Genomic DNA, 22,421 nt, shown 5'->3' with positions numbered 1-22,421 from the left:
CTTTATTTCTAAATGCAAAATTTGAGAGGCTAGTTGTTGGTTGAGAAAACTGGTGCTGTGTGCTTTCATTTCTTAGGGGGCTGGGACCCTCAGATTTGGAGATGTTGGGATTTGCTGACAGGGCCTGGACGGCTCTTTCTCCCTCACATTAAGAAGCCAACTCATGAGAAACCAACTTGCTTGGCTTGGCTTGCTCTAATCCTGTGGCCTTGCAGCTTTCGGAATGGGGTTTATTTATTCATTTAAATTGCATTCTGGCATTTACTCGTGTTTGTTCTCTCCATAAAGACCTTTTTATTTTGGTCCCAGAGAGCTGTTTACTTCTTAGCACGTGTGGCAGAAAAAGATGATTGGACTGGAGATGCTAATTTTGCTCTCCAGGGACCGTGGGCTGGAGGGGCCCCAGGATGGGGTTCTGCCCCCACACAGGGCACCTCTTGCCTCCAGGCCACTGGGAAGGGCTCCATCCAGAATAAAAACAGCCATCTGCAAACAGGAATGTCCTCATGCCCCACATGCAAGGAGGTTAGAGATGAAGATAGAGGCAGCCTCCACCACCCATCTCCAGGAAGTTGCAACCTCTCAGACACCCTTTGGGAGAAAGCTGGATTGCCGTAATAAAAAGTACGTGTAAAAAAAAGAGCATCCCTAAGTTTGTTTTTTGTTTTGTTTTTTATTCTAAAGGGTTGAGAACGATGGGACTGGGCAAGAGGCATGTGAGATAAAAGTCACTGGCTACGTTTTAAGATGGTTTTGGCCTGAGGGGGTGAGCGGAAGCTGGGTTTGCCAGGGATCCTGAAAGGGGGTAGATGGATCAAAAGTGGAGGAGCGAACCCACCATCCAGAAGTCGCACTCCATAATATTTACCCAAAGGAGTTGAAAACTTAGGCCCACATGAAAACCTGCACATGGATGTTTATAGCAGCTTTATTCCTTCAAACTTAGAAGCCACCAAGATGTCCTTCAGTAGGTGAATGGATAAATAAACTCTGGTACGTCCAGACAACGGAATATTATTCAGTGCTTCCAAGCTATCAGGCCATGAAAAGATGCGGAGGAAACTTAGATGCATATTACGAAGTAAAAGAAGCCAATTTGAAAAGGCTCCACCCTGGAAGGTTCCATCTATGACATTCTGGAAAAGGAAAAACTATGGGGACAGTAACAAGATCAGTGATTGCCAGGGGTTAGAGGGTAGGGAGTGATGTATAGGTAGAGCACAGAGGATGTTTAGGGCAGTGAAAATACTCTGTATGAGACCATAATGGTGGACACATGTCATTATACATTTGTCCAAACTCACAGAATGGACAACACCAAGAGTGAACCGTAATTGTAAACCATGCATTTTGGGTGATAATGGTGTGTCCATGTAGGTTCATCAGTTGTAACAACTGTACCACCTGGTGGGGATGTTGATCACGGTACGGCTGTGCCTGTGGGGGGCAGGGGGCACATGGGAAATCTCTGTACCTTCCCCTCAATTTTGCTGGCAACCTAAACTGCTCTAAAAAAAAATGAAGTCTTGAAAAAAAAAAAGTAGGGGAACAGAATGTAGGCACTCATGTGAGTTGCAAAAGAAAGGAGAGAAATTGGACAGTAAGTAGTAAAACAAGTCCAGATAAAGGTATTTTTTCCCTTGAGAACTGGGGGAGACCAAGCATCTTGGAAGATGGAAGCGTTCACAGGGAAAGAGGACCAGGTGCTACCAAGGAGGGATCAGAGAGAAAACCAACCTCCGAAGGAAAGTAAAAGGAGTCAGACTTAAGAGTAGGTGAAAGGAAGGGGGTTCAAGATGAAAAACAACATTTTATTTATTTATTGAAGACTTGCAGTATGGCAGGCAAGGCACTAAGCACTTTACATGTAACACCTCTTTTAATCCTCATAACAGCTCCCTGATGTGGACACTATTATGATACCCATTTTCCAGATGACGAAAGCGAGGCTCGCACAGGTTAAGGGATCTGTCTGTGGTCACACTGGGTGGATTCAGAATGGGATCTCATGTGCCTCCATCAGAAGGGAAACATCTCCCCCACCAAGGATGGAGGAAGGACCCTCTGGAGCAGCTCCAATAGAAACAGGATAAGAACCAAAAACGCAAGGCGCAAATGCGAACCACGTGAGTATTTAAAATTTTCTAGTGGCCACGTTAACAAGGATAAAAAGGAACGGGGGAAATTCGTTGTAATATATTTTATTTAACCCAATACATCTAAGCTATTATCCTTACAACATGTAATCAGTGTAGACAGATTATTAATTAGACACTTTACATTATTTTTTCATCCTAAGCCCTCGAAACATGATGTACTTTACAGTGTGGATCAAGTACTCAATAGCCACCCGTGGCCAGTAGCTACCATGTTGATGAGTCAAGGGCAAGAGAATGAGTCCTGTAGAAAGTACTAAGCCGTATGTTGCGGACATAAAATAACGGGTCTTCTGGTTGGTTTCAAGTCCAAGACTTGTTATATACTTTTAAAAAATAAACTTTTAAGTTTGAATAACTTTAGATTATGACGTTGCATCCCCGAGCAGGCACTCAGACTTGGTTTTCTCATCATCCTTCTTTCCTGGCTTTGTACCTTTCACACAGACAAGGTTTTGCCAAAACGGTTGGCTTAAGCCAACGGCTTAAGAGACTTGCCTGGGGCAGGCCTTGCCGTTGTTTTCCTAGATCCCGGTTTGACCTGTGGTGTAAAAGGGCCCTGATGTAGTCTGTAGGTCTTCTGCCCACTGGAGGGGCACTTGGCAATGCCACGGGCATTTCTGGCAGAGAAGTTGGGGAGGAAATCGTTCTCTATGTTGATCTCTTGATTGTCTTTCCTATCCCCCCCTCCTTTGGCACTTGAACAACAAGCCACCGCTTCCCAGGCAATGGCTACGAGTGTGTTTGTCTTGGCATCTGGATGAGAGCCCTCTGAGCCTTGGTCATGCTTCTATTCTTGGTGCCTGATGGGGACTCACTCACTGAATTCTGGGTCTTTTCTAAGTGCCTAAATTAGAGTAAGCAAATACATAAAAGGAAAAAGGAGTTTTAGAAAATGTATTGTGGGCCACTCAAATATAAAATACAGGGGCTTCCCTGGTGGCGCAGTGGCTAAGAATCCACCTGCCAATGCAGGGGACACGGGTTCGAGCTCTGGTCCGGGAAGATCCCACATGCCGCGGAGGAACTAAGCCGTGTGCAGCAACTACCGAGGCTGCACTCCAGAGCCTGCGAGCCACAACTACTGAGCCCACGTGCCACAGCTACTGAAGCCCGTGCGCCTAGAGTCCACGCACCGCAACGAAGAGTAGCCCCCGTTCACTGCAACTAGAGAAAGCCAGCGTGCGGCAATGAAGACCCAGTGCAGCCATAAATAAATAAATAAATTTATAAAACTATATATATAAAATACAACTTGCTCAGCCACAGATACTTTTCCTGGAGAAGCTGAGCAAAGCCGTAAGAAGATTTATCTTCCTGACAGGGGACAGCCCTGACCTGTCTGTTTCCAGCCTAGTGGACATTGCAGAAGGGGGCTGGTGCTTTGGCAAGATAGGGGTTCCCTAATGTTCTTGAGAAGCTTTACCTCTAACACTGTTTGTGGTGCTCTTGGGGTATTTCAAGCATTGAGGCAATTTCAGGTTGGCTCATTTATGCGATAGCGATAGTGGAGGTGATGGTGGTGATGGTGGCAGTGATGGTGATAAAGACTGTGGTGGTGGTGAGTTCCACAAGGTGTGAATTGTCCACAAGGATAGGTCGTGTCTTTCATTTTTGTATCTCCAACTCAGAATTTAGCTCAATAACTGCTTATTGAATGGGAGGCAGATACTGTAATTAAATAATTAACTGAGAAAAGAGGATTGCTCAGAGCTACCAGAGGACTAAATGGGAAACCAGGCATAGGTCTAGAGCCTTAAGTTAGTAGAGAAAATTAAAGTCTAACCAGACAGGAAAAGAGAAGGAGAAATTGAACATTTACACCCCTGTTCCCAATACCAGCTGCCCAGAACCAGGGAAGGATACATAACACATGGAATTCCAGCTCATGTGGTCATCATAGCGGTATCTCAGGGTGATAAGTAATCAGACAAGCAGACGTTTGGTAATTTTCTATGATTACCCAAGGCCCTGAAACTCACACTTAGTTTCATCAATAATTTCCAAATTTTAGCCCTTTGTTTATCACTTCCAAAGTTTTTGCTCTATCAGTGTACCAGGGATCAGTGAACTTTTCCATAAAGGGCGAGATGGTGCATATCTCAGGCATCGTGGGCTGGATGGTCTCCGTTGAAACTACTCAACTCTGCAGCTGTACTGTTAAAGCAACCAGAGCAATATAATGTGTCAATGGTGGGTGTGGCTAAGTGCCAATAAAACTTTATTGACAAAAAACAGGCTGCAGACTGGATTGGGCCCAGGGCCACAGTCTGTAGACCCCAATTCATACTACTATTTACAAAGTATATTAAGGACTCAGTGTAAGAGTAAATAAAGTAAAATAAATTAATCTAAATTTCTTTTCATATCAATCCTCTAAATGGAAAACCATGCCATGCACACACAACTGCAAAAGTAAATTCGATGAGAATGAAACAAGGTTATTAAATTCTAACCAGGTGGATGGACTGTGTAAGACTTGCAGCCCGAAGCCTAACCTTTCTTGTTAAAAAAAAAAAAAAATTAGGAAGTTCTAGAGAGGCAAGACTCATTAGCGCCAGGCTGAGGTTTTTTTCCTTGTAAGAATCAGCTGGATTAAAGAGCATTGGAGGGGGGATAACTTTCTCAGGATGTGACTTAATCTCATTTAAGTCCGTTCAATTTTCCACCTGAAGTCATCTGCTCCCCTGCAGTGACTGTTTCTGAGAAACCCTGGTTTCATTTGCTGTTAAACTCTGACAATGAGAACCCCGCATTTAGGGAAGGTAACATCCCAAACCATCAAGGCTGATTATCTTCCAAGAGGCAGGAGCCCCCCCCCCGCCAGGAGGACAGGCCCCTGGGCAGCAAGGTCTGCTGAGATGTAGGCTCTGCCCTCCCGGATCTCGGATCTCGTGCAGAGAAGGCAAATAAACCCTCCTGCTGGGTTATTACCCTTGACAGGCCCTGCTGGGGAACTTCCCCCACTGCCCCCCAGGATGATCCAGGACAGGCCGGCCCTGACACCTGGATGACCAAGCAAGGTCCAGCGTGACTCACCCAGTCCCGCCTGGTCTGGCAGCACGCTCTCTGGACCGTGCTGGTGAACCGTCCATCAGTTGTCTCCAGACCAGCAGGGGCTCCACATGGGAGGTGGTAACCCAGCAGCAGAGGTTGTAAAGCCTGAGCCCTGGGGACCCAGATGATCCCAGGGCAGGAGGGACCAGGGGTTTCCACAGGCAGCCCTGATGCTCTTAAGCTCCAACCTATCATAGATAATAAACAAGGGATGCAAACCAAACAAGGCCTGGGAGCCAAGTGGATGTGTGTCAGCTTGGGAATTATCAGCTGCAATCGCTGAGAGTGAGTCAAACACCTGATTCAGAGACAAACTCAGCTGCTGGGCTCACACGCCCTGCATGAACAGCTGGGGTAGAGGTGGAGGGCCCAGAGATGCGTGGGCACCAGGGCTAGACCCCACCCTGTCTGGAGCCTGGGAGGCTCCTGCAGGCCTCGCGGAGCTCATGAAACCGGGTATTGAAGATATCAGATGGCGACAAAGGGGGATGGGGATTGGACCTGAGGACTCCGAGGCCCAAGCAGGGTTCCCACCTACTCGGCATCCTGGTGCTTCCCTATTGTCAACCTCCAGGGACAGAAGGGGACCGAGAGGGGAGCAGATGCTCTGGATGCTACATACTCATGCCCTCGGCGCTCCTGGGCTGGAAGTACCGGGGAGTTCGCGCCCCTCCCCCAGGGGACGGTGTGACCAGGGCAGCCCCCTAGGGGGGTGGCTCTAAGGCAGGCTCCATCCTGGCTTCCAGGGCTCCCCGATGGGTACTGAACCTCAGTAGCCCAGCAGTGACCTGCCTGAAAATGCATCCTTTCCTGCGGCCTTCCGGCCCCCGTCTCACTGCCCACACTTCCCTCTGGCTGCTTCCTGGGCTCGCCTCCCAAATCCTTATCCCCTGGTACTCAAATCCTTGTCTCAGAATTTTTATGGTTTCACGTCTTATGTTTAAGTCTTTAATCCTTTTTGAGTTGATTTTTGTGTATGGTGTAGGATACGGGTCCAATTTCATTCTTTTGCATGAGGATAACTGGTTTTCCCAAGATCATTTATTGAAGAGACTATTCCTTCCCCATTGGGTGTTCTTGGCTCCCTTGTCAAAGATTGGTTGACCACATTTGTGTGGGTTTTTTTCTGGGCTCTCTATTCTGTTCCAAGGGTCTGTGGGTCTGTTTTTATGCCATTACTGTACTGTTTTGATTACTATAGCTTTATAATATAATCTGAAATCAGAAAATGTGATGCCTCCAACATTGTTCTTCTTTCTCAAGATTGCTTTGGCTATTTGGGGTCTTTGGTGGTTCCATATGAATTTTAGAATTATTTTTTCTTTTTCTGTGAAAATGCCAGTGGAATTTTGAAAGGGATTGTGTTAAAGCTATAGATCACTTTTGGTAGTATGGACATGTTAATATTAATTCTTCCAATCCATGAACCAAAAAGTTTCTGTACAATAAAGGAAACAATCAACAAAATGAAATGGCAAATTATGGAATGGGAGAAAATAGTTACAAACTATATATCTGACTGGGAGCTAGTATTCAAAATATATAAGGAACTCACACAACTCAACAGCAAAAAAGAAAGAAAGAAAGACACACACACACACACAAATAAACTGATTAAAATATGAGCAGAAGCTCTGAATAGATATTTTTCCAAAGAAGACACGAATTGCCGATAGGTATATAATAAGGTGCTGATCAATATCACTAATCATCAGGGAAATACAAATCAAAACCATAATGAGGGCTTCCCTGGTGGTGCAGTGGTTGAGAGTCTGCCTGCCGATGCAGGGGACACGGGTTCGTGCCCCGGTCTGGGAAGATCCCACGTGTCGCAGAGCGGCTGGGCCCGTGAGCCGTGGCCACTGAGCCTGCGCATCTGGAGCCTGTGCTCCGCAACGGGAGAGGCCACAACAGTGAGAGGCCTGCATACTGAAAAAAAAAAAAAAAACCGTAATGACATATAACCTCACACCTGCTGTTAGAATGGCTATTATCAAGGAGACAAGGAATAGCAAGTGCTGGAGAGGGTGTAGAGAAAAGGGAACCCTCACGCACCGTTGGTGGGAATGTAAATTGGTGCATCCACCGTGGAAAACAGGATGGAGGGTCCTCAAAAATTAAAAATAGAACTACCCTATGATCCAGCAATCCCACTTCTGGGTATATATCCAAAGTATCTCAAAGAGCTATCTGTACTCCTACATTCATTGCAGCCTTATTCACAAGAGCCAAGATCTGGGAACAACCTAAGTTTCTGTCGACTGATAAAGACGTGGTATAAATACATATAATGGAATATTATTCAGTCACAAAAAAGGAAATCCTGCCATTTGTGACAACATGGATGAACCTGGAAGACATTATGTTAAGTGAAATATAGTCAGACCCAGAAAGACAAATACTGTATGATCCTGCTTGTATGTGGAATCTAAAACAGATGAACTCATAGTAACAGAATAGGATGTTACCTGTCGGGGGCTGGGGATTGGAATAGAGGGTGACGTTGGTGAAAGGGTACAAAGTTTTAGTTATGGATAACTTCTGGATATCTAATGTACAGCATGGTGACTATAGTTAATAATACTGTATTGTATACTTGAAATTTGCTAAGAGTAAATCTTGAGTTCTCTCTACATGCACAAGAAGGTAATTACGGGAGGTGATGGATGTGTTAATTAGCTTCATGAGGTCATCATTTCACAATGTGTATGTATATCAGAGCATCACATTGTACATCTTAAATATACACCATGTTATTTGCCAATTATACCTCAAGAAAGCTGGAAAAAATAGACTAATTGTTCAAGGCCATAAAGGCTCATACTGCATGAGTTTGTTTATATGAAATTCTAGAAAAGGCAAAATCATAGTGACAGAAAGAGATCACCTGGGGTTGGAGGCTGGGATGAGGTTTGACTGCAAAGGGGCACGAAGGAACTTTGGGGGTGATTGGAAAGCTCTAAGTCAGGATGCCAATTTGGTATACAATTACCAAAATCTATCAAACCGTACTCTGAAATAAAGCCCAGTAAAGCTGGGAAACGAAGTTCCAGAGCACAAAGCATGGCTACAAAGAGAGGTGAAGAATGGGAGCCATTAATGCAATCCACCGGCAGGGTGGGGTGGGGATGCAGCACATCCTAAGATCTCCCGTGAGTGCCTGAGCCCCAGAACAGGATGGCTTTGAGGAGGGTTGAGTCAGGCCCCCGCCAAGAGCCCCCCACCATGGAGTCTCTCCTCCCCTCTGCGGTCCTGGAGATGGTGGTCACGTGCGTGTTGTAGGCAGGGGCTGGCTGGCTTGCAGGGGGCTCAGAGCTGGGGCACACACAGCCCCGTTGTTACCTGGAAATCCAATGTGCTGAGGTCAGAAGGCTTCCCGCCTCCGCCCTCCTCCCCAGCAAGTGCAAACGCTGTGTGGACCCGCACAAACCTATCCCAGCCCTCTTCTCTGACAGATTCAAATCAACAAAACCCTGTGGGGCGTCCAGAGAGCTGCAGGGGTACTCCCGGTCACCCGTCCCCCGGACACGCAGCCCCAGCTCCTCGCTTGCAGCTGGTTCCCAGCCCACCGTGAGCAGAGCTGACCGTGGGCTCCCGCCTTTTCCCAGGCCTTTTGTGTTTCTGACTCTGCTCCCACCAATGCCGACTTACTCGAGCTGTGACAGTGGCCTCCCTGCCCCGGGTCCTCCTTGCTGCCTCGGGTCCTCGGATCACAAGCAGAATGATACAAAAGGGTGGTGTCACCTGGCCTCCCCATCACCACTGGGACGAGAGTCCAGACTTGGCTTTATCGTCCAGCACTTCTGTACTTAAACTGCCCCCGTTCCCTCTTACTCCTCGACTGCCAAACACACCTACCTCATGCCTCCTTTCACAATGATGATGATATATTTCAAACATTCAAGAAATATATATATAACAAGCCCTTCTGTGCCTACGACCCACGTTTAGGAGATAAAACATTTCAAATCGCTTGAGACCCTCTGGGCACCCTACTCAGAGGGCACCCCAGCCTACCTGCCCCTCCCCCTCTCTGGCCACGCCCACCACCTTGAATTGGGGGTTGAACATTCCCTGACGTGTCTTAGCCATTTTGCTACCTGTGTGTGTATCCCCCAAGCAATACCTATAGTACTGTTTTGCGTGGCTTAAAACCTTATCTGTGTGATATGATATCATGGGCGTTTGTCTAAGTTTGGGTTCCCTTAAAAGCAGAGGCTAAGAGGATTCGGTGCAGAGTTTACGTGGGAGGTGAGGCCAAGAAGGCTGGTGAGGAACTGGGGGTGGGAGGAAAGGCAGTGAAGGCTGAGCCAGCCACGGGCAGCTAGGCAGCTGAGGCTGGGTCCCCGGGGGGCTCTGAGTGTGTAGAGCGACTCTCAGAGCATCCGCTGAGGGCGGGGATGCTGGAGTACACATCCCCTCCCACCCCTCAAGGTTGAAGGTCACTCCCACAGGCAGAGAGAGTCCTTGGGGAGGGGTCTCAAGTGCCTGGGTCGTGGGGAGCGGCAGGCCAGGGCCCAGGGAGGCCGAGGGGATGCGGGCTGCTGACTGCTCCATGTTCTCCTGCAGCTGGGTTTTTCCTTCCAAAGTTCTTTTGAAATATATTCATGTTCAGTGAAATGTAGCTCTAGTAATCACCCTCCCACACACTTTTTTTAGTCTTTAAAAATATACATAACGTACAATTCAGTGGCATTTAGTACCTTCACAGTGGCGTGCAGTCACCGCTTCTATCTAGTTCCAGAACACTGTCATCACCCCAAAAGGAAACCCCATACCCGTGTGCCCATTAAACCATCACTCTCAATTCCCCCCTCCCCCGGCCCCTGGCAACCACCAAATTCCTTTCTATCTCTATGGATTTACCAGTTCTGGACATTTCATATAAATGGAATCGTGTAATATGCAGCCTTTGGAGTCTGGTTTATTTCACTTGGAACAACATTTTCAAGGTTCGTCCATGTGGTGGCCTGTGTCAGTGCTTCATTCCTTTTAATGGCTGAATACTATTCCATTGTATGGATGGACCACGTTTTCTTTAGCCATCCAATTCTTGATGGACATTGGGTTGTTTCCATCTTTTGGCTATTGGTAGTAATGCTGCTATGAACACCTGTGTACACATTCTTGTTAGAACACCTGTTTTCAGATCTCTGGGCTGTACACCCAGGAGCGGAATTGCCGGGCTCTATGGTGACTCTATGTTTCACCCACTGAAGAACTGCCAGACTATTTTCCACATCAGCTGCTCCATTTTACACTCCCACAGGCAATGTACAAAGGTTACAACTCCTCCACACACTGACTGACACTTGTTATTTTCTGCATTTTTCATTTAGCCACGACATGGGTATGGAGGCTAGTATTCCTTTGTATGAATCCACCAACCAATCCCTCTGTTCCTCTGTTGATGGACATGTAGGGTGTTTCTGATTGGGGTTGCTACAAACCACAGTGCTGTGAACACTCTCCCACATGACAGCGTAGCTTGCGTGTCTTCATTTAACATTTTATCCTATACCGTTCTCATTTGGGAAAATCTTTCCTACCCTTTCACATCCTTCCTGCCTGATGGGTTCATCCAAGGCAGTGTTCAGGGCAAGCAAGCACCCATCACTTAGACCCACACTGTCCAATTCTGCAGCCACTAACTTCACATGGCTATAAGGCACTCACAGTGTGGCCAGTCCAAACTGAGGTGGGCCATGAACGTAAAACACACACTGGATTTCAAAGATGTAATCTGAAAAAATGTGAAGTATCTCATTAATAATAATGGTAATGTTCCGTATCAATTCATAATGTTGAGATGATAATGTGTTAAATAAAACATTTATTAAAGTTAATTTCACCTGTTTCTTCTCACTTTATAAAAAGTGGGGCTACTAGAAAATTTTAAATATGTGGCTTGCATTTGTGGCTCATATTATATTTCCAGTGGACAGCGCTGTTCTTCATTATTCATTTGCCCTGTCATGTGTTCCCTCAACAGGGTTCTTTTCTGTTTCTTCACCCGGATTGTGAACTTCTTGAGAGACAGGCCAGGTCTCATACTCCTTTCTTTCCTCCAGCCCAGAGCAGCTTTGCAGTTGGTGGGAATTTAGCAGTGATCTTTCCAAGAGCAGATCTGATCATGTCCACACTGTTTCAACACCAGCTCTGTCTTCCTTTCACATCTTTCAATGATTTCTGTTGACTTTAGGATAAAGCAAAACTCTTCAATGTGGCTGCAGGGCCCTGTGGGGTCTGGGCCCCACCCACCTTTGTGTACCCCCTGTGCCCCGACCACCCTGGGCTTCTTTCCTCCTTGCTCCTGCCGCAGGGCCTTTGCACATGCCAACCTCTCTGCTGGTGATGCCCTTTCTTTCCTTCATCACTGGTACCTTCTATTCATCCTTTGGATCTGTGCTCAAACAGATTAGGCTGACTCTAATCAAGGCTCGGGACCACAGAGAGCTCCCGCACACCTAAAAATAGGCAAACTCCGCAATGCATCTTCTTGAGCTAATTTGTATGTGCCCTGAGAATCCCTGGCCCTGTGGACCATCCAGGTAACACCCCTGCAACATGCTCCCCACACTAGCTGGAGGAAGACACGTGAACTGGGGAATTCTATATCTGGGTCTCAAGTGTCTTTGAAACGAAATTTTGGTCCAAGAATAACACTGGTAACAAGATGCCTCATGTCAATTTTATGGGCTGCAAATACCTTCCAGTTAGACCATGAGGTAAGTTAAAGGCTTGAGCAGACCCCGAGAAGCTGCCAGAATGTTTCTCAGTTGCTCTTCTAAAAACGTCTTTGTTCTTGACTTTGGGTTGGCCACCCCTGGCCAGGGGGCAGAGGGAGTAGCCAGCGGCTTCCAGCTAGGACGTGACCGGGGCCAAACAATCGCTGTTGTCCAACACTGGGACATCTGAGCCACTGTGGGGATGTGAGCTTCTTTCAGGCCCATACAGCGTGCCAACTTTTGTTAGAATTGATGCCAGATTTCACGTGGAGACAAAGGAAACTTTTCCCCTGAGGCCCAAGGGAAGACAGATGAGCCGCTTTCATATCTGTAAATGAAAGCAGGCTGAGAGGACATCACCCCAAATCAAGTCACGCGGCGGCACTGGGCCACCACAGCGCTCTGTGTCTCTTTTCACACTCCCTAATTTTTAAAAACGTTTAATTGAAGCACACCATATACATAAAAGTGTACAAATCAGATATATACAGTTCACTGAATTTTCATCAAGTGCACATACCCATGTAACCAGCACCCAGGTGGAAGACCAGCACCTTCCCAGCTCCCCAAATGCCCTCCTTGGGTCCCGTCCCGGTTCTAATGTACACCCACCGCAACCACCATCCTTGCCTCCTGACTCTGCGGGGACGCATGCTGGCTTCTGACCTCCACATAAAAAGAATCAGACGGGGGCTTCCCTGGTGGCGCAGTGGTTGAGAGTCCGCCTGCCGATGCCAGGGGACGCGGGTTCGTGCCCCGGTTTGGGAGGATCCCGCATGCCACGGAGCGGCTGGGCCCGTGAGCCATGGCCGCTGAGCCTGCGCGTCCGGGGCCTGTGCTCCGCAACGGGAGAGGCCACAACGGTGAGAGGCCCGCGTACCACAAAAAAAAAAAAAAAAAAGAATCAGACGGCACATGCCCCGCCCTGTCCCACTCAACATCATGTCTGTGATTCTTCCATGTTGTGTGTAGCAGATGTCTGTCGATCTCACATACAGCACCTCACACAGAAACCCCATTTGTCCTGTTCACCTGTTGATGGATCTTTGGATGACCCCCAAGCTTGGGGCTATTTCAAAGAGTCCTGCTCCTCATGTTCCAGTACGTGATTTTTGGTGAGCATCCGTGAACGTTTATAGAATGACTGGATCATGGGGTAAGTGTATGTTGAACATTTGAAGAAATGCCCAACTGTTTTCCAAACTGACTGCACCATGGTCCATTCCCACCTGCACTGTAGGAGAGTTCCAGTCGCTCCACATTCTTGCCAACACTTGGTATGGCTGGTCCTTTTCATCTGGACCAGTCTTCCGGGTGTGCACTGATGGGTAGGAACACTCAGTATCCCTAATACAAAAAAGCCCAAGGACTTGGAAAGTTTGGGGATGGGTAAGACCACTTCCTTTGTGTGTGTTGGGGGGGCGCAGTTAGAAAGACGCATAGGGCAGTTTTTCTTGTGTGTTTGTTTTTAATTCTTAGTTTATTTGAGCAGGTAATATACCCACATAGCTCAGACTTGGACAAGTATAAAAAGGATATGTTGAATAAGATGTGTCTCTGAGGAAAGCAGAAGGACAAGCTCCCCTGCTCTGTCCCATCCCCGGGCTCCCAGACCCAGGCGGTGGCTGTCTCCCCGGGGAGACCACCCCGGTGGGTCGGGCGAACTCCTGGCAGGGCACCCCGCCACAGTCTCCCATCCTAATGGGAGCATGGGAGCCGTTCCAAGCCAGGGGAGGGCAGGTTCATTCTCAGCCCATAAACTTGCTCCCTGGCATTTACAGTCAGTGTTTGATCTTTCAAAGGAGTCCTCCTGACCGCTCATCAGGTTCCCCATTTTGCAGAATTGTTTATGGTCTGTGCCACTTACTATTTACTTCTTTATGCCTTTTATTTAGTTAGTTAGTTATACAGGCATATATTTTTACCAACTTCATTTGGAACCAGGGTGATGAAAACGAAATAGGCAAGAGCTCGTGGGCCGAAGGAGTCTTGGCAGCCACAGGGGCCCCAGGGCCTGTGAGCTGACAGGCAGCCCTGCTTTGGTCGGCTTCTTTGGGGTCCTCTCTCTGGCCAGTGGAGTGGAGAGCTGGGATTTGAGTGCCTGATCAAGAGGCAGGCTGGAAGTGGGGCTAATGGCCTGGACTTTGGAGGTGAAGTGCATGGACTCAAAGCCTCTCCCTACCACCTAACTCTCTGTGCCTCCGTTTCCACAGCTGCCAAATGGAACCACCATGATGATTACATGAAGTGATTTATGTGAAGTGCATGGAGCTAAGTCTGGCATTCCGCAAGGGCCCTATAAGAGTTAGCTGCTATTATTACCAGCGTGGATGACAGGGCTAATGAAATCACAGCTCTTAGGTGGCAACCCTCCCTGTTTGCCAGAGACCGAGGACATTGGACTTTCAGTGCTAAGCCCGGGAAAGTCTCAGCAAACGGGGGCAAGTCAGTCACCCTACAGAGCCTTGTCATTGGATGAACCAGCTGGGACCCTTCTCTTTATTTCAACAGAAAGTCCAAATGAGGAAATAAATATTGATTAGGCATTCGTGCATTCAATAAACATTTATTAACTTCTGTCCTGCGTCAGGCACTGTTCAAGGACCTGGGAACACAGGATAGAAAAAAGCAATGTCCCAGCTGCCCTCATGCAGTTGACATTCTAGTGGACAATGTAGGTAATGAGCAAACAAACAAATAAATATTATAACATCAGGTAATAGACAGCCGACACACAAAGCTAAACACGGTGAAGGAAGAAAGCGTGATGGGCGCTAGCTAAATAAGAAGCTTAAAGAAATACCCTTTAAGGAGATGATATTTGAGCAGAAAAATAAAGTCAGAGAGCAAGCCATGAGACTATCCAAGCAAAAGCCACAGCAGGTGCAATGGCCCTGAGGTAGGGATGTGCTATCAATGAAATGCTTTGAGAAGGCAATAGTTTGGTTGGTTTCATTTCAACCAACTTTAACCATCATTTGGAAGCCAATGCCAGGTGTTGTAGGTATAAGCAACATCAGTCCCATCTCTGGGAAGTTAGAGGCAGTGCTCAGGAAAGCGTACCTGAGAAAGAGAGTATGGCGTCATGGAAAGGACACTGCTCACAGAGGAGGGGAGACTAGAGCCTCCTCGTGGATGCTGGGTGACCCTGGTCAAGTCATTTACCTCTCTGGGCTCCTTTTTCTCAGGCTTAACATAGGGAATCAGAGAAAAGTCCTCACTCTGAATAGGCCATAAGACCTGATTTTAGGATGCCACTTTAGAGGACACAGCAGGAGAGACTGTAGTTTCCTAAGAATGTTTGTCTCTGGCAGTCACTGAAGCTGGGGCAGGGCTGTGGATCTGTGTTCATGGCCCAGCTCAAAGGCTCCAAGCTTTCTCAAGTGGGTCCAAGGGTGTCTGTGCCCATTTGAAAAATGGGATAATTGAGGCTCAGAAGGGGAAAGTAGCTTTCTTACTACCAAGATGCTTCTATTTGTTGGGGTCTCCTGGGCAGAGTAGAATAAATTGCAAGTTGGTTTCAAAAATCTCCTTCTGAGAAAACCTGTAAACAAATATCCCATGGGCTTGATGCTCAGGTTCTATATCTAGCACTTGCTGGTTCATCCAAAGCTGCTTTTTGTGAAAATTCATAGCTCTGCCTGTGTGTGAAGTGGGTAAGAAGTCTAATTTCCTGGCTTGGTTTTCACAATGGAATGGGAGCCCTGCCCCTAGTCAGTTTGGTTTTCAGACAAACGGATCTGTTGTCTGTCATTGCATGGCCTATTTCTGGCTCTCCTTAGGGAGGTGAAGTGGGGCTGGCTGAGTCAATGATGTGCCCCATGATTCAAGGAGGGAGAGGCTGCCCCACCTACAGACCTTTTCCAGGGCAGAGCCTGTTTTGTACCATACACCTTTCACCTCATGGGTTCAGCTGATTGGACAGAGGTGACAACTCAGTGTCAGTGGTCAAGACATTAGCTGGTTGGCAGCCAATGAGGAAGCTGAGCATGAAGATTCTGCCCAAATAGGATAAATGAGACCAAAACGATTTTCCCTCTGGGGAATTTGAATTGGGAATGTGGAGAGGACTTGGTGACTGGTGACAGAAACAAAAAGGCACGAGGTTGAGAGAAGATGTGGGCAGGTGGGGTGCTAGAGAGCCACGAGCAAGACAAAGCTATGACCAAGATCACCTGAACAGAAGTCCAGGTTGTCTGAATGATAGAGAGAGGACACACAAGAAGACCCAGAGAGAAAAGTTGAAACAAAGAGAGTAGTTGAGTCCTGCCAGTGGGTGTGCCCTGGAGGGAAAAGCCTCAGGTCCTGCAGCTGGGGTCTTTGCACCTTCTTGGGAATTAGGGCTTCCCAGTTCCCATCTCCAAGAGGACCCAATACCCCATGGCTGCTGCACATAGCTGTGTAAGTTGTACAGTGAATGTCTTGGGAAGGGGAGTGCCGTACATAAGTGGCAGCACCTCCTGCAGTTGTTGTGCAGTGTACAACATCTACAACTCTACATGACAGCCTTGACCGGGTCTCACATTCTGTGCATGAGACAACCAAATATCCATTGTAAGTTTATTTATTCTTTCATTCAACACATCATTTTTAGGCATGTTTTAACTGCCTGGCACTGTTTAGGGCACTGGAGTAAGAGACGTGATCCTGGGTCTCATGAGGAGAAGAGACAGAAAATAAACAAGTAAACAAGATAATTTCAGAGTGACAACTGCTATGAAGACAAAATGAAATAAAGTAATATGATGGAGAATGACTTGAAGGTGAGAAGGGCTGCATTAATTATATGGTCAGGGAGGACCTCTCTAAGGAGGGGACATTTGGGCACAGATTTAAGAATAAGTAGGAGCCTAGCAATTGAAGAACTGAGGAAGGGGTGTTCTGTGTGGAGGAACAGCAGGTGCAAAGGCCCCGAGGCAGGAATTGCCCCAGACAGGGCCTGATCATATAGGGCCTTGTAGGTTTTACTCTAATTGTGATGAAAAGCATTTAGAAGGCATTAAGCATTTATTGTAGCCTTGCAATGGTCATTACTTGAGAAAGCCAGTGTGGGTCCCTTTTCTTTGCAACTAAAATAGCTAAAGTAGCATGGTTTGTTGGAGTATTAATATCATTCCTCCACTCCTCAGAAAGGATCCATTTTCAGATCAGATGAGGTCACAAGGAGTCTTCACACATGCACCATGTCAGATTAGCTCCTTGAAGAATTACCTTCACCATACTGGCTTTCATCCAAGATTATTTCAAGAAACCATCATAGGAATTCTATATTTGCATTTGCTCTAAAATGGTTGTAAAGAGCACTGTAACTTGATATCCTTTATATGAAGCCCTCAATATAAGAAATTTATTTCAGAACTTGGTATCAGAAGTAAACTAAAGATTTGCTGTTTACCTTCTTTCTATAATGAGAGAGATGAGACTTCCTGTGTTTCCCTTTTTGACCTGGATACCAGGAAGCTCAGGGCTGAATCATATGCTTTATCACATAGAAACTGCTAAACCTTGTAGTTGGCATAGTCACTCCCTCTTTCAGTGGACATAACTTGCTGTTTCTGTTATACTAATCTTTTAAATTTTATTTTTTTAATGATATCCTTTGCTGTAAGCTGTCTCATTCTTTTCTGGAGAGAAGTGGGGAGAGACGTAAATAAAGGCTTTATTCAACCAAGGTGTAAGCATATGCAAGGTCTGGTTGACCTAGTTCCCCAAGTCGTAAGACTTGTAAATTCAAGCATACCCACCTAGAGGGGTGGGCTAGGGAGGGTGGGAGGGAGACGCAAGAGGGAGGAGATATGGGGATATATATATATATATATATATATATATATATATATATATATATATATATATAGCTGATTCACTTTGTTATACAGCAGAAACTAACACACCACTGTAAAGCAATTATACTCCAATAAAGATGTTAAAAAAAAATCAAGCATACCTAAAGAAAAGCAAACACGAATTTCATTTCTTACAATTAGCTTTGGGGTTAGAAATGAAAACAAATACACCTCCTGGAATAGCTCATAATTCACCCATGCCCTGACATTTGCTGCTGTTTGTGAGCTGATACAAGCCCACTTTATTCCTCACACCACCCCCCTGCGTGGCGTCTGTGTCCCAGCAGAGTGACATGACCCTTCTAAAAGCGAACGGTGGACCCAGCAAGCAGAACAGAAACCTTTTTCAATCAAAAAGTCACTCGTGCTCAGGCTGACAGCTCACCCGAGCTACCTCTGACAGCCTGGTAACCCATAATTTTTCCACTTTGCAAGGACGATTATGTACCTTCAGATGGCAGCGTAATTAACCAGGTCTATTACAGGCTCCCACATTTGTATAGCTTTGCTGGGATGTTTCTCCAGAGCTGGGGCCAGCGGAGACCCATCACTGTGCCTGCTAATGAGCCCTTGCCTGTCGGGCACCACTCACCAAGGAGGTGAGGCCATGGGTGGCATCTCCTCTGGCACAGGGACCCCCACCAGGCTGCCCCTCTCCTGCAGCATCTCAGTTCTCACCCACGGGGAAGAAAATAGCACAGCAATTCCATTCGTAGTCCCAAGGCTGCTATCTTTTATCTTACGAATGCTCCCCGCCTCCTCCAAATTAAGCAGGCAATTAAGATTGAGGAATAGTCCAGCAAGCAAACCATTGATGCTTATGAGTTCAAACAGGCCAGTGGTTCTCAGAATGTGGTCCCCAGCCCAACATCATCTCTTGGGAACTTGATAGAAATGCAGCTTCTCTAGCCCCACCCCAGAACTGCTGAGTCAGAAAATCAGGCTTGGCCTGGCGATCTGTGTTTTCACAGGCCCTCTAAGGGATACTGATGTACGGTCAAGTTTAAGCATCACTGGAATGGAGCATAGCATCATTGGTTCATTAATTTTGGAAGGTTCAAGACCTGTTAATCTAACCCACGCACAGAGCCTAAATAAAGATTCAGGAGGTACAGAAAAGATTGAGCCTTAATTCTGGTCTTCAGCTTGCTTTATCATCACTTCTCTCTACATTTGTTAAGAGAAGGAAAAGGCGGGGGAGGCAGGAAAGGATTTGAAGGGATGAGGGGGGAAAAGGATGTCGAAGAATATGCAGCCATGTTTTAAAACCTCCTCAGACAATAAACAGAAGACAAATGGATAAACAAAAGAAGTACTGATGATAGCAACTGCTATGAGGAAAGGAAAAAAAGAGGGGAAAGACCACATTTCATCAAGCAGGGTTCTCATCTAGGGTGATCATGCCCCCAGGGGACACTTGGTTACTCCGGTCTCCTTTCTGTTCTGATTTATGTCTTTTGAAGATCACTTTAGTGGTTGGAAGGAGAATAAATGGATTGTGGGAGCAAGGGAGGAAGTGGGGAGATTAAGGTGAGGCTGTCACTGCCACCCGGGTGAGCAGTGTTGGTGGCTTTCAGGAGAGGGCTAGGAGTGAATGCTTCTATTTGTTGGGGTCTCCTGGGCAGAGAAGAATAACTTGCAAGTTCATTTCCAAATCCCCTGGGCTTATGCTGAGGTTCTAAATCTAGCACTTGCCAGTTCATCCAAAGCTGCTCTTTGGTGAAAAATCATAGCTTTGTCTGTGTGTGACATAGATGGGTAAGAAACCCGATTTCCTTGTTGGGTTTTCACGATGGAATAGGAGCCCTGTCCCTTGTACACCTGCTACTCTGGTAGTAGCAGGAAAGATGGAGAAGGGAGATGTGTGACAGAAATCTTTCCAGGTTTCCTGATGTGAGGGGTGAGGGAGAGAGTCCCAGATGACTCCTGAGAGCAGCAGGGGTGGACATGAACCTATAAGGCAGCCCATATGCCAGGGACTGATGACTGGGGCAACAGATGAGGGGGACAAGATGAAGGAAACCTAAGAGTAGACCCCCTGGAAGAGAAGTCACTAGGATGTCCACAGCTCCTGACAGCTCACTCACTCCCTGAAGACTAGGAAACTCAGCTGTCCCCACTGGAGCCTGGCATTCATTACCAAGGTTACAGACAGACCCCCCCCCCCAGGGAGACCTAGGTCCCCTTCACACGCCAGGGAGGGTGTTGAGAGCACCCCTGAGTTTCACCAACATCCGACACAGACTGGAGAGCCAGCATGGCTGTCTGGCGCCTGCGGAGACCATGGATGAAATCCAACCATCATCCGTCATCTGTAATATGTGGAGATTAGGAAGCCAGTGAGGGCTGCGCGTGTTTTCGCATTCATCCTGCAGCACGACGAGGCCCCCCTCTGGAGCCAACAACGGCGCCAGGAGACCTTTCACAAAAAGATGTGAGTGAGCGAAATTTTCTGTTCCTTTCATTGCCCTAAAATCGTACGTACAGGCTCTGGTCCACATTTGAACTTTCCAGAATAAGGTGATTATTGTTTTTCTTGGTTACCCGCTGCTCGGTCTCTGGGCTGGGCTTTTTTGGAATTTTTGTAGAAGAATTTGTAAGCACGTGTGACAATTCTGGTTTGTGGTGACAACGGATGTGCTCAGGAGAGAAAGTTCCATGCCAGGGGGTCCTCTTTAGCCCAAGCTGGGCATGTTTCAGAATCAAACCAAAAGCATCTCCCGCAGACCATCCAGCAGGCTGCCATTTATCCTCCGGGTCAAGTCAAGCCTGTGCAACTTTCATGTTATCATTCTCATGCCTTGGAGCCCAGAGAGGGTAAAGGGATTGTCTGAAGTCACACAGCAAAACAATCTGCATACCTTCCTAATCCTAGTTTTCTGCACTAAGGAGGGAGGAATCCTTCTGCTCCAAGGAAGACATTAGTCAATTGTATTTTATATAAGTGTCTGGTAATAATGGGAACAGTTCAAAAATGGAATGAATTGTTTTTTGATTCTCTGAGCACTTCCTTGAGAGAGAGAAAGGGTGTCACGGAGGGCAATCAGTGGTGTGCTAAAGCTGGCTCCCACAGCTTGGTGAAGGCCATCCTGTGCCTCTCCCAATGCCACATGTGGTGACATCTCATGGGTACCTTAAGATCAGTCACATGGTGAGAGCATTTACACCATGGAAACGGGTAAATGCTACAAACCAAAGCTTTTCTTCTTTTTTTTTCAGTAGAGTCAGTTGTTCAACTAAATTTTACCAGCACACTCCTAGGACTAACTCATTCATTCATTCATCCATTTACTCATTCATCCCACAAACCCTGATCAGGCATCTACTGTACGCTTGATACTGGGTGAGATGTTGGGTCTCAAAGAAATGAAGGAGGGTCTGCTTTTTAAAGAGATGCACATGGGAGGGTGGAAGGGAGACGCGAGAGGGAGGAGATATGGGGATATATGTAGCTGATTCACTTTGTTATAAAGCAGAAACTAATGCACCATTGTAAAGCAATTATACTTCAATAAAGACATTAAAAAATAAGTAAATAAATAAAGAGATGCACAGTATGGAAAAGTGTGTGTGGGGTAAATACCCGCCCCCTCACCTTCATTCAGGAGGCTCCTTATTTATTTGTTTGTTTGTTTGTTTGTTTAGGCAATGCCTAATGCTTGCAGGGTCTTAGTTTCCCGACCAGGGATCGAACCTGGGCGGTGAAAGCGCCAAGTCCTAACCACTGGATCGCCAGGGAATTCCCCCCTTAATTATTTGTAAACAACAATCAAAAAAGTAGAACTGACAAGAGTTCCATTGTACTGCCCCAGCTATAGAAAGCCACCCAGCCCACCAAATGGATGTTTTCCCCCCTTCTCCTCTTGTATCTTACTATCAGAAGAAAGAAAACTCACAGAGTGAGCCCTCAGCTAGGGCACTGGGTAATGATGGAGGGCAAACTGACCTGGGGGCAATGTCACGATCTGAGTGTAATAATATTCAGTGAGCACTGATTCTGTGCTATCACTGTGCTAAGTGCTCGGCATGCCATATTATCTCACGTGCCCCCTACCACAGCTTGTAAGGTCAATGGAGAAGTGTATGACTGTAATACATGCTGCTCCCCCTTCCAATTCCCCCACTCCACACCCTCACCCCACCCCTCCGTGGAAGAACAATACATTCCCATGCTGTTGAACTTAGGTGCGGCCATATGACACATTTCAGCCAATGAAATATGATTATCAGGAATGTGTTGCACTTCCAGGTGAAAGCCTTAAAAGACAGTACGGGCTCTGTCTCATAATCTGTTCCCTCTTTCAGGAGGCTGGTAATGTTTCAGATTGAAGCTCTATCAGCCTGGTCCTGAATTGAGGATGAAATGGAGCGAAACTCTCTGCCTCCCCGGAAGGACGCGGGTTAAAAGGGAGAAATAATCCTTTGTTATAAGCAACTGAGATTTCTAGGGTCATTTGCTACTGCAGCGTAACCTAGCATATCCTGAGCAATACAGGGAGGTAATAATTCCTTTCCCCACAATATACATGAAGAGACTGATACCCAGAGAGGTTCAGTTCTATTCCCACGCTCACACTGCTAGCAAAGAATAGTACTAGAACTTGAACCCAAGGAGGCCGATGCCAGAATTTGTGCTA

The sequence above is a fragment of the Phocoena phocoena genome, chromosome 13 (genome assembly GCF_963924675.1).
Source record: "Phocoena phocoena chromosome 13, mPhoPho1.1, whole genome shotgun sequence".
NCBI lineage: Eukaryota > Metazoa > Chordata > Mammalia > Artiodactyla > Phocoenidae > Phocoena > Phocoena phocoena.
The sequence above is the reverse complement of the archived record's forward strand: the minus strand, read 5'-3'. Positions refer to the sequence as shown.